This window comes from Stegostoma tigrinum, chromosome 37 (assembly GCF_030684315.1).
Source record: "Stegostoma tigrinum isolate sSteTig4 chromosome 37, sSteTig4.hap1, whole genome shotgun sequence".
Taxonomy (NCBI): domain Eukaryota; kingdom Metazoa; phylum Chordata; class Chondrichthyes; order Orectolobiformes; family Stegostomatidae; genus Stegostoma; species Stegostoma tigrinum.
Window position 1 is genome coordinate 19,094,860 of NC_081390.1, and position 12,389 is coordinate 19,107,248.

Sequence of the window (12,389 nt, forward strand, 5' to 3'; positions counted from 1 at the left end):
TGCTCTGTACAGAGGATAATGTTGCTGAGAGACTGGGGGACTCAACAGTTCCATTAGGTCCCAGGAGGACCATGAAATATACAAGAATGAGCCCAGAAACCTCTCAAGGAGAACCGCCTCCCCCTGTTCTATAGCTCCATTTTACACGGTTACTACAAATTGGGAATCCTCTTGTAGAAATCCTGGATCAAGCATTGTCTTACTGTGGCTAACCACAATGAACTGTGCCACAATGCTGCCTGGCAAGTTCGATCTTAGCCTTTTATTAACTTGGCTTCATGCAATTCCCTCCTTCCCTAGTACCATCTCCTTATAAGTGCGGTGTTAATTTGAAAGCATTGTTTCCTCTTGTTTTCATTCATGACCCCTCCCAGTGCCCTTGCAGCAGCCAGCTTGTGTTATCTTTGCTGGGTTTTCCTGAATATTATCTCTGCACTGCAGCTTTCCGTCTTCCCGAGCTCCTGACCAAATCGCTTGACACCCACTGCTACTTTCCTCTTAGGAAGCTTCCCTTTATATGCAGACCACCTCATACTGAGAATTCCAAAAGCAGCCTTACATTATCGAAACCAATGGGTTTGCCGCACAACAGCTGCTGGAGACCCATTCATTTCACCCTCAACTCTGGCTTAGACTGAATCTGAAGAAATACATTTTCACAAAGCTTTTGTGTAAGCATTCAAGAACTTCCTCTTGCTCTAATCCCCGAGAAATAGTACAGGAGGTGAAGTAATTGAGAACGTTCAGGAAAGCTTGAGCAAGCTTGTTTTCGCGAGAAAAGAGAAGTGCTGAGCTGACTGAGTTGTTTCAGATTGTGAAAGGGTTTGATAAGGTAGTGGTGTGTTACAGTTCACTCAGGGCATCCAAGAGGCTGAGGCAACATGCACTTTTTACAGACAGGTCATAGAGTTGCACAGCACAGAAATAGACCCATCGGTCAGACTTCAGCATGGATGCTGACCAGATATCCTCACCCAGTCCCATTTGCTAGCATTTGCCAGTCAACTGGTGGTAGAGTTTGGGACTTTGTAGAGTTTGTGGCTTTGGAAGCTTCTGGCAGAATCATTAAAATCATTGATACACGCGTGGCCAGAATTGGTGGACTGCAGATTTCTTTGTGGGTTGGAGGCTGGAAAACCTTCTCAGAAATAGAGAGGGTGTAAGAGCTGTGGAGGGATTTGATAACAAGAATGGGAATTTTAAATTTGAGTTGCTGTTGGATCAGGAGTGAATTGTGGAACTCATTGTCGCAGAAGGCCGTTGAAGTTGTCATTGAGTGTATTTAAGACATAGATAGAGAGGTGCCAGCGGGTTTTGAGAAGATTTGTAGCTCAGTTTGACGTTCTGGATGTGAGTTTGCTCGCTGAGCTGGAAGGTTAGTTTTCAGATGTTTCATCACCTTTTTTTTATTTGAAAAAATATACTTTATTCATAGAATGTACAAAAAATAAAACATTTATACACCTACCCAGTCATGCAAGCCACTCCGGGTTACCCGGGGGTACGTACACCAACTAAAGGAAAAAAAAACAGAAAAAAAAACAAAGCAAAGAAACCGCCCCGGCAGTCGTCACCCCGCACAGTCCCAGTTGGTCCCCTGACCAGTTGGGGAAGGCGCCAGCTGGGCCCAGTTACCAGATAGGATTCTTTTCCCTTTTCTGGACGAGGGGGCTCATACGGTGGTCTTTCCCCACCGCGCCTTGGCGGCGGCTGCCCCAAGCTTTAGCGCGTCCCTCAGCACGTAGCCCTGGACCTTGGAGTGCGCCAGTCTGCAACACTCGGTCGGGGTCAGTTCTTTCAGCTGGCAGACCAGCAAGTTGCGGGCAGACCAAAGAGCATCCTTCACCGCATTGATGGTCCTCCAGGCGCAGTTGATGTTGGTCTCCGTGTGCGTCCCCGGAAACAGCCCGTAGAGCACGGAGTCCCGCGTCACGGAGCTGCTCGGGACGAACCTCGACAAATACCACTGCATCCCCCTCCAGACCTCCTGCGCATAGGCACACTCCAGAAGGAGGTGATCGACAGTCTCGTCCCCCCCGCAGCCACCTCGAGGGCAGCGTGCGGTGGTGCAGAGATTCCGGGCATGCATAAAGGATCTCACTGGCAGTGCCCCTCTCACCGCCAGCCAAGCAACGTCCTTGTGCTTGTTTGAAAGTTCTGGCGATGAGGCATTCTGCCAAACGACTTTGGCAGTCTGCGTGGGGAACCACACGACGGGATCCACCCTCTCCTTTTCCCGAAGGGTCCTGAGGATACTACGTGCTGACCACTGCCTGACGGCCTTGTGGTCAAAGGTGATTCCTTTCAAAAATTTCTCCACGAAGGACAGGTGGTACGGAACGGTCCAACTACTCGGAGCGTTCCGCGGCAACGAGGCCAGGCCCATCCTTCGCAACACCGGGGACAGGTAGAACCTCAGTAAGTAGTGACACTTGGTGTTTGCGTACTGAGGATCTACGCACAGCTTGATGCAGCCACACACAAAGGTAGCCGTCAGGGCGAGGGTGGCGTTCGGTACGCCCTTTCCCCCATTTCCCAGGTCTTTGTACATGGTATCTCTGCGGACCCGGTCCATCCTCGACCCCCAAATGAAGTGGAAGATGGCCCGGGTGACCGCAGCGGCGCAGGTCCAGGGAATAGGCCAGGCCTGCGCCACATACAACAGTACCGAAAGCCCCTCGCACCTGACAACCAGGTTCTTACCCGCGATGGAGAGGGACCGGAGCGTCCACCTGCTCAGCTTCTGCTTAAATTTGGAGATACGCTCCTCCCAAGTCTTAGTGCATGCCCCAGCTCCACCAAACCAAACACCCAGCACCTTCAGGTAGTCTGTCCTGACGGTGAAGGGGATGAAGGAGCGGTCGTCCCAGTTCCCGAAGAACATGACCTCGCTCTTACCCCTATTGACTTTGGCACCCGAGGCCAGTTCAAACTGGCCACAGATGTCCAACAGCCTACTCACCGACCGACGATCGGTGCAGAAGACGGCGACATCATCCATGTACAGGGAGGTCTTGACCTGAAGGCCTCCGCTGCCTGGGATAGTCACGCCCTTCAGGCTCACGTCCTTCCTGATGGAGGCGGCGAAGGGCTCCACACAGCACACGAACAAGGCAGGAGAGAGCGGGCAGCCCTGCCTGACTCCAGATCTAACAGGAAAACTGTCTGATTCCCACCCGTTGATCGAGACTGCGCTAACGATGTTGGCGTAGAGCAGCCGGATCCAATTGCGGATGCCCTCCCCGAACCCCAACTTGGAGAGGACGTCCCTCATGTAAGCATGAGAGACCCTGTCGAAGGCCTTCTCCTGGTCCAGGCTGACGAGGCAGGTGTCCACCCGCCTGTCCTGTACGTAGGCGATCATATCCCTGATGAGCGCGAGGCTCTCAGCGATCTTCCTGCCCGGCACAGCACAGGTTTGGTCAGGGTGAATCACCGACTCCAGGACAGACCTGATCCGGTTGGCAATGACCTTGGCCAGGATTTTGTAATCCACGTTCAAAAGTGAAATGGGACGCCAATTCTTAATTTCTTCCCTCTCCCCCTTCCTCTTGTAAATGAGGGTGATGATGCCCTTCCTCATGGACTTGCACATTTCCCCTGCCCGAAGCGCACTATCGTACACCTCCAGCAGGTCCTGGCCGACCAGGCCCCACAGAGCAGAACACAGCTCGACCGGTAAGCCATCACTTCCGGGAGTCCTATTCCTCTGCAAGGACTTGAGGGCTCTGGCCAGCTCGTCCAGGGATATCGGCCGGTCCAGCCACTCCCTCGTGCCGTCGTCTAAGACCTCCGTGATAGACGACAGGAACGACTCGGAGGCCGTGCTGTCCGTGGGCTTCGTGTCGTACAGTCCGGCATAGAAGGATCTGCTGATCCTCAAAACGTCGGGCCGAGACGACGTCACCGAGCCGTCGTCCTCCTTCAGCCGGCTAAGCACAGAGCTCTCTTTGTGCACCTTCTGAAAGAAGAAACGCGAGCACGTCTCGTCCTGCTCCACGGAGCGGACCCTGGACCGGAAGATTATCCTGGAGGCCTCCGCGGCGAAGAGCGAGGCTTGCTGGCCCCTCACCTCGCGGAGGTCCTCCGTGACATCGACCCCCATCGACTGCAGAAGGAGCAGGTTCTGCACCCTTTTCTGGAGTCGCGACAGCTTTCCCCGCCTCTCTCTTGCCTTCTGAACACCCTTGAGGACAAAGAACCTCTTGATGTTCTCCTTCACCGTCTCCCACCAGTCGCCTGGAGACTCAAAGAGGGGTTTCACGGTTCTCCAACCGGTGTACTCCCTCTTAAGCTCCTCGACGTTCTCTGGGGTCAACAGAGTCGTGTTGAGCTTCCACGTCCCCTTGCCGGCCGGCTGGTCGTCCTGTAAGTGACAGTCGGCCAACAGGAGGCAGTGGTCAGAGAAGAACACCGGCTCGACACCAGTGGATCTGACCGAGAACGTCCGTGACACAAACAGGAAGTCTATCCTTGAGCGGATAGACCCGTCTGGCCGCGACCAGGTGTACCTCTGCTGCGCTCCGTCTGCAGGGGTGCTGAAGACATCGAGCAGCTTGGCGTCCTTCACCATGCCCATCAGGAATCTGGACGTGACGTCCAGTTGACTCCGCCCACCCGCTGTCCCCACGTCGGATCTTCCATCTGCATCAATGATGCAGTTGAAGTCTCCGCCTAGGATGACCGGCCTGGACGTAGCCAGCAGGGGTGGAAGCCGCTGCAGGACGGCCAACCGCTCACTCCGTACCGCTGGGGCATACAGCCTCAGGGGAGTGTTCCTGTAGGTGATGTCAGCCACTAGGAGGCGCCCCCCCACCACCTCCTGAACTTGAGAGATGGTGAAGTCGCGCCCCCGCAGCAGAATAGCCAGGCCCGAGGAGCGACAGTTGTTACCCCCCCGACCAGATTGAAGGCCCACAGGTCCAGGCGCCGGCCCATTTCCCGTACCTGCCGAGGTGCGGTATCCCGCACTCCTGCAGAAACAGGAGGTCCGCCTTGACGGTGGTCAGGTAGGCCAACGTGGACACACATCTCGCGGTGGACTTGACGCTGCGCACATTAATGCTCGCAATTCGTACCCCCATTGTGGGCAGTGACCGCAGTACCCTCCCCAAGTCCAAGGTCCAGCCCCTCCATCTGTCCCTTCATGCCCATTGCCCGGGCTAACTGCTGGACGCTCTCTGGGCTCAGGAAACCATCTGTGCTGCCTTCCGGGTGGCATCCCCCCGTCAGGGGTGCGGAGGCAGGAGGGCCCGGCTCTGGATCAGGCTGGGGACGTGCTGTTTCCTCCTTCCCGCCTGGAAGTTCCGAGGGGGCCCTCCAGTGCTCCAACGGCACTTGACTGGGTGTCGGAGTGAGCCTCAGGACGCCTCCCATCGCCTGGAAGCGGGGTGCTGCTTTCCTTCCCCCTCGAGACCTTTAACTTCTGCTTCGGGTGGGCCCTCTCCGAATCCTCCTCGTCAGAGGAGCTCTTATAGCCCCCCTGTAGCTGCCTCTTCCCTCCTGATTGTTGCGGTTCCTGGGCCCGTCGACGCACCTTCCTCCTCGCTTTCCGGACTGTTGTCCACTCCCCTGGGTCGCTTGTCGCCGCCTCCATTGGCTCCGGGTTGTCGGGGGGGATCGGAGCCTGCAGGGGTGCTTTGCTGGCCTCGGGCCCATCCTGCAGGGCTGGGCCCTCCTGCACGGCCTGGCCCTCCTGCACATTAGTGGGGTCCTTGCTAGGCCCTGGTGCCTTCCTCTCCTCCGGGGAGGCTGGCCCCGCATTTCCCCTGCCGGCGACCTGGGCGTAGGTGGTACCCCGCCGCGGGCATGCCCTATAGAAGTGGCCCGCTTCCCCGCAAAGGTTGCAGCTTCTCTCTCGTGGGCAATCCTTTGCAAGGTGTCCCTCCTCCCTGCAGTTCCTGCAGATGGTGGCTTTGCAGTCGGCCGCCATGTGACCTGACCTACTACAGGCATGGCAGACTTTAGGTTGCCCTGCATAGGTCAGGTAGCCCCTGCTCCCGCCGATCGCGAAGCTGGACGGTGGGTGTGCGACATTCCCATCTGCGCCCATCCTCAGCGTCACCTTGACCTGCCTCTTACTCGTCCAGATGCCAAAGGGGTCCACCATGTCAGTTAGGTCCCCTTCCACCTTCACATACCTTCCGAGGAAGGTCAGGACATCAACTGCTGGCACATGCGGGTTGTACATGTGTACAGTCACCATACGGCTCCTCTGCGCTGGCATCACAAATAGTGGGACAGCGGTCAACACAGAGAGGGGGCCCTCACCTCCTTTCTCCTTGAAAACCTCCAGGAAGCGCTCGCAAAGCTTGGCACTCCGGAAGGTCACATCGTAAAAACCTCCTCCGGGGAAATCCTGCAGGCAGTAAATGTCCGCAGCAGCAAACCCACAACAGTCCAACAGGACCCTCTTCACGAAGAAGGTGCGGTCCACAGGTGCACCTTCATCCACCTTCTTTACAGAAACACGGATGGTGTTCCGGACCCCCTGACCTGGGGCACGAGCACTCGCCGCAGCCATCGTTGCAGGTTGGCTGCTCTCCTGAACCAGCGTTAGGCCGAAGCCAGCATTAAGATCCACTGGTCGCAAGGGTGCACAGCCAACCCGACGTCCTCCTTTCACCTCCAAGACAGCACTCTCGTCCTCTCAGTCCACAAGAGAGTGGGTCTTTATTGTGTTCGAGATGTAAGCTGGTTCACTGAGCTGTAAGGTTTGTCCCCAGATGTTTCATCACCATTCTAGGTAACATCATCAGTGAGCCTCCGATGAAGCGCTGGTGTTATGTCCTGCTTTCTATTTATCTGTTTAGGTTTCCTTGGGTTGGTGATGTCATTTCCTGTTCTTTTTCTCAGAGGATGGTAGATTGGCTCCAAATCAATGTGTTTATTGATGGAATTCCGGTTGGAATGCCATGCTTCTAGGAATTCTCGTGCGTGTCTCTGTTTGGCTTGTCCTAGGATATATGTGTTGTCCCAATCAAAGTGGTGTCCTTCCTCATCTGTATGTAAGGATACTAGAGATAGTGGGTCATGTTGTTTTGTGGCCAGTTGATGCTCATGTATCCTGGTGGCTAGCTTTCTGCCAGTTTGTCCAATGTGGTGTTTGCCACAGTTCTTGCAAGGTATTTTGTAGATGACGTTCGTTTTGCTTGTTGTCTGTATAGGGTCTTTTAAGTTCATTAGCTGCTGTTTCAGTGTGTTGGTGGGTTTGTGGGCTACCCTGATGCCAAGAGGTCCGAGTAGTCTGGCAGTCATTTCGGAAATGTCTTTGATGTAGGGGAGAGTGGTTATGGTTTCTGGGCCCGTTTTGTCTGTTTGTTTGGGTTTGTTGCTGAGAAATCAGCGGACGTGTTCATTGGGTACCCATTCTTTTTGAATACGCTGTGTAGGTGATTTTCTTCTGCTCTTCGTAGTTCCTCTGTGCTGCAGTGTGTGGTGGCTAATTTTGCACCTATATGTTTTCATTTTATTTGGCCCATATCCCTCTAAACCCTTCTTAATTGTGTACCCATCCAGAAGCCTTCTAAATGTTGTAATTGTACCTACCTCCACCACTTCCTCTGGCAGTTCATTCCATACATGCGCCACCCTCTGCGTGAAAAATTTCCCCTTAGGTCCCCGTTAAATCTTTCCCTCTCACCTTAAATCTACATCCGCTAGTTTTGGAATGCCTTGCCCTAGGGAACAGACCTTGACTATTTACACCAACCATGGCCCTCATGATTTTATAAACCTCTACAAAGTCACCCCTCAGTCTCCGATTCTCCAACCTGTGATGGAAGAAATTCCAAAACTTTTTCCATCACACGTTTAACCCTGAGTTTCTCTGGCTCTCAGTGCCTGCCGTTGGTATGTGTTAGAACTATTTGCAAGTTGGAATATAATCTTGGTTTGAGACAAAATAAATCTGCAGGTGCTGGAATCCAAGGTAGACAAAACAGGATGCTGGAAAAACACAGTAAGCCAAGCAGCATCTGGAGGAAAACAGAAGTCAACATTTCAGGTATTACTCTTTTTTAGGACTGTTTGGTTGTGTTGCAAACACAGCTTCCTCGGCCATTAAATTCTGGGTGATACTGAAACCAGACTGACTGCTACCCACAGACCTTTCTTTCTGATAAGGTAGGCTCGGAGAAAATACATGGTGAGGGCAAGACCAAAACTCGGGAGTCCAAAATTGTAAGACGGTCACTAATAAATGCAATCAGATATCTAGGAGAAATATATTTACTAAGATGGTGGTGTGAAGGTGTAATTCATTACCACAGGGAGCAGATGAGATGACTAGCAGGCATGTATTTAAGGGGAATCTCGACAAGTAAGTTAGGGAGAAAGGAATTGAAAGATTTGCTAATAGGTTTGAATGAAATAAGTAAGTTGGGTGAAGCTTATATGCAGCGCAAACATCAGTATTGCCCAGTTGGACCAAGTTGTTTCTGTGTTGCAAATGTTATGCAGTTCAATGCAAATTAGTCATTTAATTCACACTGAGTCATAATTTTGTATTGTATTGTTCTTTTCATTATTTCAGGGTTTCTTAGAGCTTTTAACTAATAATTAGTGCTATGCAATGCTGTAAAAGGTACATTCTGATACCAATTGTACTCCAAGGGTGAGTTTCTTTCAAGAAAGGTTTTATAGAATTGTCCTTTTGCCAGAATATTTGTGGTAATTTGTGTGCCGTAGGCAATGCCATGTATTTGAGTCACAGCAGAACTTTCCAACGTAGGCATCCAGGAAGAGCCTGCCTAAAGCTCATTAAAAACAAGAACAGTGGACAGTCTGGATTTGGTTTAAGTTCTGTCCTTTTGTTACAAAGGATGCCTTCAGCTCAGAATCCAGGACATACGTTGCGAATATTACAGAAAAGATAGGCACGTTTCTGAAACGCTTCATTTTGTTCACATCAGCACAAACACAAGATTACCAAATTTCAAAGTGAAGATAAAGTGTGGAGCTGGATGAACACAGCAGGCCAAGCAACATCTCAGGAGCACAAAAGCTGACGTTTTGGGCCTAGACCCTTCATCATTCTCTGATGAAGGGTCTAGGCCCGAAACGTCAGCTTTTGTGCTCCTGAGATGCGCTTGGCCTGCTGTGTTCATCCAGCCTCACATTTTATTATCTTGGATTCTCCAGCATCTGCAGTTCCCATTATCTCTGATACAAATTTCAAAGTGAAACTGGCTATTGATTTTGACATCTTTGCATTTCCCATTGTATGTACTGTTGTGATCATTTGAAATTGGCACTTCTGCTTTTAACCTGCAAGAATGTCAAAATCAGAACCTTATTCTTCTGTAGTATGAATTGAAATTTGATCTTCTTGCATTTGGTGCCAGATTAAAAGGTTCACTAACATGACATCTCTTTATAGCAATATCCAAGTTCTGTCTTACCAAGTGAAGATGAGTCATTGCCTATGTTCTCTGTATGGCTAGTTCTGGAAAATGTTGGCACTTTTCTAGGAGCCCTCTCTGATCCTAACTTCCAGAGGGTAAAGCCAGTTGCCCAAGGGCATAGCAACTCCACATATTGCATGAAAACAATGGAAATAAGTTGCAACTAACTCAGTATGTGAAGAATGATTCAGGAATTGAATGACAAAAACAAAAATTTGATCTCTCCCTCAGATCATCCAGATTTCCATGTTCACCATTTTGAAGTCATATTGATAAGGAATTTTGCTGCATTGTCAGATTCATGGTTTATTATTGAGTGAGGTAATGGCTTCAGGCTGAGCCATCAATCAACAGCCTGTAGAAAGCAGCTTCACAAGAATTAAAAACCAAAAGAACTGCGGATGCTGTAAATCAGGAACAAAAACAAAGTTGCTGGAAAAGCTCAGCAGGTCTGGCAGCATCTGTGAAGGAAAAAAACAAAGTTAGTGTTTCGTGTCTGGTGATCCTTCCTCGGAGCTGGAGAATTCATGATTCACTTATTCATGAGAATTGGTTGATCCAAATTCCCAGAGGACGACATGGATTTTGTTATTTTGTTGTGAATCTGTGCTTTTTACATACTGAAAGGCAATGTAACAATCTTGGAGAGATATTGCAGATGATTTAAGACTCACCGTAAGCAGTTGAGGATTGGGAAAATTTGTTCAAAATATTGGATTTCTGAATTTCATTGCAGCAGAGACACAGTATAGAGGCAAGAATGAAATGCCTCACACTTTGCAACAAAGCTGCAGTTACATTACTCTGCCCATAAATGCACAATGCAATTTTCCACTGGGAAATGATTCTGGGGTCTTGTGAATCTCACTTCAGAACAGAGCTGATTGTTCACATTACAGCAATGTCTACACTTCAGTGAAATATCAGTGGCCATAAAGTGCTTTGGGACATCCTGAACACATGAAAGATGGTATATAAAAGCAGGTTCTGCCTTCCATTAGCACATCTCAGGTTGAGTAATAAAACATAGAAGGAAGGATATATTTACCAGGCCACAGATTCTGTGGTGACCTGACCTGCTGAGTGCTCCCAGCATTTTGTTGCTTTTTCAGATTTTTGGTAGTATTTTACCGTTTCATTATAAATTTTCTTCTCACACTTGAAAATAGATTTGAGAACAAAGTGGAATGGCCAGTTTGCATTCATTCAAATTCTACCAAGGGGGACCCTGAAAAACACAAAAAACAAAGGATTTCCCTTTAGGCAGAGCCCTTCATAATCTCAGAAGGTTCCAAAACATTTCACAGACGATGAAGCACTTTCTCAGCGTTGCCCCTGTTGAATGTAGGAAGCATGGCAGCCAATTTGTGCTTGGCAGGACCCCACAAACAGCAATGTGATAACATTGAGATAATCTGTTTTAGTTGTCAAACCAGGGAGAAATATTGGCCAGCGCACAGCTCCTCAACAAAAATGCTCGGGATCATTTATGTACATCTTAGAAAATGGACAGGAGTCATGGATTAACAGTTCATCTGAAAGATACATAGATCCCTTAAAATGGCCACCCAAGTGGACAGGGTTGTTAAGAAAGCATATGGTGTTTTGGTTTTCATTAACAGGGGGATTGAGTTTAAGAGTCGTGAGATCTTGTTGCAGCTCTATAAAACTTTGGTTAGACCGCACTTGGAATACTGCGTCCAGTTCTGGTTGCCGTATTATAGGAAAGATGTGGATGCTTTGGAGAGGGTTCAGAGGAGGTTTACCAGGATGCTGCCTGGACTGGAGGGCTTATCTTATGAAGACAGGTTGACTGAGCTCGGTCTCTTTTCATTGGAGAAAAGGAGGAGGAGAGGGGACTTAATTGAGGTATACAAGATAATGAGAGGCATAGATAGAGTTGATATCCAGAGACTATTTCCCAGGGCAGAAATGGCTAGCACGAGGGGTCATAGTTTTAAGCTGGTTGGAGGCAAGTATAGAGGCGATGTCAGAGGCAGGTTCTTTACACAGAGAGTTGTGAGAGCATGGAATGCGTTGCCAGCAGCAGTTGTGGAAGCAAGGTCATTGGGGTCATTTAAGAGACTGCTGGACATGCATATGGTCACAGAAATTTGAGGGTGCATACATGAGGATCAATGGTCGGCACAACATTGTGGGGTGAAGGGCCTGTTCTGTGCTGTACTGTTCTATGTTCTATGTTCTATGTGCTGTCCCAAGCACTGCACTGGAGTGCCAGCCTGGATTATGCACTCAAGTCTTGGAACGAAATGTGAACCTTGTGTTACAGAGATGAGTGGTAGTAATCAAGACATGGCTGATGGTCAAACCAGTATAGGTTGCAGAATATTTCTAGAGAAGATTTACAAATTAGAACATAAACAGAGCATAAAATGGGCAATGTGTATATATTTCGATATATAAAATTCATTTTAATTCCCTTACATTACTTTGCAAAACAAAAATGGTTTTGACATCGCATTACTCAAAACACAAATTTCACATCTAGGGATTTAAAAGCCCACTGTTCATTGTTGCTTTGTTCTTGGTAATGCCTCAGCCAATTAGAATCAACATCAGCATCACCTTCTTTTTCTATAGTCTGAATTGTTGTGGTTGTTTGGAATTTGGCATTCTTGCATTTGTCTTAATGAAGCAAATTTGAAAAGTTTCAGCAAATGTCTCTCTATTCAACTATATACAACTTGTAAATTTTGCTATAAATACATATAGCAATCAAAGATACTTTACACAAGGTATAGTTGGACAAGTACTTGGGGTAACTAATCTCTTGACCCAGAGTTATTAACAAGCAGCAACTAATCATAACACAATGGGATTACATATCTCTGTTGGGTCATCAGAGCTATTAAACATGCATAACTTACACGTGTGGACGTGCTGGTGATGTACTGAGGTGGACAATGTCCGAAAGCACATGACACCAGGTTATAGTCCAACACCAAACACCCAATGATCTCTACA